This window comes from Theropithecus gelada, chromosome 4, assembly GCF_003255815.1.
Source record: "Theropithecus gelada isolate Dixy chromosome 4, Tgel_1.0, whole genome shotgun sequence".
NCBI classification, from domain to species: Eukaryota; Metazoa; Chordata; class Mammalia; order Primates; family Cercopithecidae; genus Theropithecus; species Theropithecus gelada.
In genome coordinates, this window is record NC_037671.1 from 29,869,858 (window position 1) to 29,873,272 (window position 3,415).

Below are 3,415 nucleotides of genomic sequence, written 5' to 3' on the forward strand. Positions count from 1 at the left end.
TTTTTTTTTTTTTTTTTTTTTTTTTTTTGAGATGGGGTCTCACTCTGTCACCCAGGCTGGAGTGCAGTGGTGCTATCTCAGCTCACTGCAACCTCCGCCTCCTGGGCTGAAGCAATTCTTCTGCCTCAGCCTCCCAAGTAGCTGGGATTACAAGTGCCTGCCACCTCACCCAGCTCATTTTCTTGTGTTTTAGTAGAGATGGGCTTTCACTGTGTTGATCAGGCAGGTTTCTAACTCCTGACCTCAGGTGATCTGCCTGCCTTGGCCTCCCGAAGTGCTGGGATTACAGGCATGAGCCAACGCGCCTGGCCAGCTTTTCCTTATTTAATATAAATATTTTGTATTCTAAATGTATAACTATATGAATATTTGTGGATTTCCTATTGACACTCTTTCTCCTCACTTTTACTCCAGCTTCTCTATTTCCTTGTGTATTTTGAATTTGTGAATGTGAGCATCTACCATTGCACTATATCTGTGGGAATTCTCTAATACCTGGGTTGAAGTTTCATGCTTCAAAAGGGATTTTTTTTGCTTAAGGTATTGTAGACCATACAAAAAATAAAAACAAAACTTAAAATTTAAAAAATCATGAAATCCTATTAAGGCCAGTGTATTAGTTTACTAGGGTTGCCATAACAAAGTACCACAGTCTGGGTGACTTAAACAATAGAAATTATTTTCTCACAATTCTGGAGAATTCTCCACAGGCATTGAGATGTGACTACATGCTTTCCTCTTATTAATACTCTCCTATTCTCACACTTCAGATTGCTGCTGTGTTTTCCATCTCATTCTATTAGGTGCACCTTTTCTCTGTTTTCAAAAAAATTGCTGAAATATTTTACCTACCCTACTGCTACTCCATTATCCTTACCTTTTACTGTTGATTGCTTTTTAGTTCCATTACTACCATTTTAATGTGGCTTATGAGGGGAAAAAAGGAATAAACGTTTTTAGTCTTCCTCAACTGACAGGCCTTTAATTTTATAGACTAAAAGTAATACCGTAGAAAGTTTAGTAATAAACTTAAAGAATATGATTTTTAAAATATTTTGTAGATAATTAGGGCACGTATATTATTATATTGAAATTTTTCGGCCGGGCGCGGTGGCTCAAGCCTGTAATCCCAGCACTTTGGGAGGCCGAGACGGGCGGATCACGAGGTCAGGAGATCGAGACCATCCTGGCGAACACGGTGAAACCCCGTCTCTACTAAAAAATACAAAAAACTAGCCGGGCGAGGCGGCGGGCGCCTGTAGTCCCAGCTACTCGGGAGGCTGAGGCAGGAGAATGGCGTAAACCCGGGAGGCGGAGCTTGCAGTGAGCTGAGATCTGGCCACTGCACTCCAGCCCGGGCGACAGAGCCAGACTCCGTCTCAAAAAAAAAAAAAAAAAAAAAAAAAGAAATTTTTCTAAGGTTGCAGTTTGAGTTTAACACAAAGAATAGTGCAGAATTACACTGATCTTCATATACAGAAACAAAAGTGGGACCTTTTGTTTCTTTTCTTTCCTGTCAGCATTATCTTGATTCATAAAGATGAAAGAGTCTGCATTTATGTCTTTTCTTATGGTCATTTTCTGTCACAAGTTCATGATATACTTCAGGCCGAGGGTCACACCCATCTTTGCCCTAATTTATAAAGATTGATCATAGTGTCATTAGAAGCAATGTCATATCATTGTGGAACAACTATCCTTTCCTCAAGGAAATTCTTGTCCCAAGAGATTGAAAATTAAGCTAATAAAATGCAGGGCCATTTATTATTGCTATAGTGCTCTGACTAAAGAAAGTTGGCTGGGAATGTTTTATGAGCACTGAGATACTGGCCTAAAGTCAGTAATTGCCATATGATACTGACATTCCTTCAATGTCCAGAGAGCACAGTGCCCAGAAACCCCAGATCTACCCCAACTGTGTCAAAAGAAGTAGTACCCTGTAGAAGTAGTAGAATACTGTAACATCACAATGCCTGCTCAGCCCTGAGGATTAAAGTCCATGTCAATACTTCACTTGCTCATGTCTCAACTCACACAACATTCCCCAACTCACCTCACACCTTCCTGTCTACCCATAGTTTCATCATGGCTTTTGATTTAAGTATTTATTGCAGCTAAACTTCATTTCCTTCTCCGTGTCTAACCTGAGTCAGTATTAATGACTAAATAATTAATTCAGTATCATGATAGATCAGTCACTCTGCCAGACAATTTAGATTTTTTTTTAGACAGAGCTCAGATAATGAAAAGCTTTTGAGGAAAGATTTTTGTATTCCAGGAACACCGATGGAGAACAGTCTTACCCTTGTATTTTCTATCAAAGTGGTATTCATTCTGAAGTGACTGATCAAATGGGAGTTATCCATCACATAATTCTCCATGTAAACAGCTGGTTGTCTGATTAAATTATCTTGAGGAAAGGAATGTATCCCAATAAAAGTAATATTCCTTAGTCAACTTTGCCTTTAGAGATGGCTAAGTAATATAATTTTACCAATCGATTCAAATATTTTACGGGGATGTCTGTAAAAGTTTTGTTTTCCTAAATTATGTATGTATGTAGTCTCTATAATATATTTTTCTTTGTTGCTTTACCCTTTCTCTCTGTACTTAGAATGCTGGTTAAATAACTGAGCAATAATTGTGCCAGCCAGAAGATAAAAGCCTATGACAGGAATGACAGAATGAAAGGCTAGAAAGAATCTGTCTTTACAACTTCCTGGAACCTCTGCACAAGCCTTAGATTGCCTAGTACCAGGATTCTTCTTAAAACAAAAAGTAAATCTATTTTTAAAGCCTTGATTAAGTTAATACTCTGACATATGCAGGCAAAAGCAACCCCTAAAGTATACACCCTTAGTTCCTGGAGGAATCATTGCAGAAAGTAATTTCCCCCAATTTCCTAGGTGAGCACTCCAGCATTTAGCAATGCAGACATCTCTGCTGATCAGCACAAAGGGGCTGAGACTGGCATAACCAAATATTAGAAATGTTTGAATAATTAATATAGCAGAATCATTTGTCAAGATGGAACCTATGTAGAAGGAGAAAATAAAATCTGCCCAATAAAAGAAAAGGAAACAGGTCATGAGAGTGAAAGTACTTTGAGTAGCTCTGATCTCTGGACTGGAATTATTTGCAAACCTGGAGCTCTGAAGGTAGGAGACACGCTTGTGATATTTATACAGATGATAAGCCATGTACCCACTGCTCCAGCCCATGAGATTCTGAAAGATGATATCCCGAAGAGCCATGAGAGTGAGAAAAACCCACCTATTTGCTTAGAGGGTAGCGTATAGCAATAACTAATATGTGGTCTAATTTCAGACCTGTTCATGCTATTAACTGTTCTAATGTAGTAGAGCAAGTTGGAGCTTATCAGAAAATTAAAGATCCAAAAGAGGAAGAGATAAGG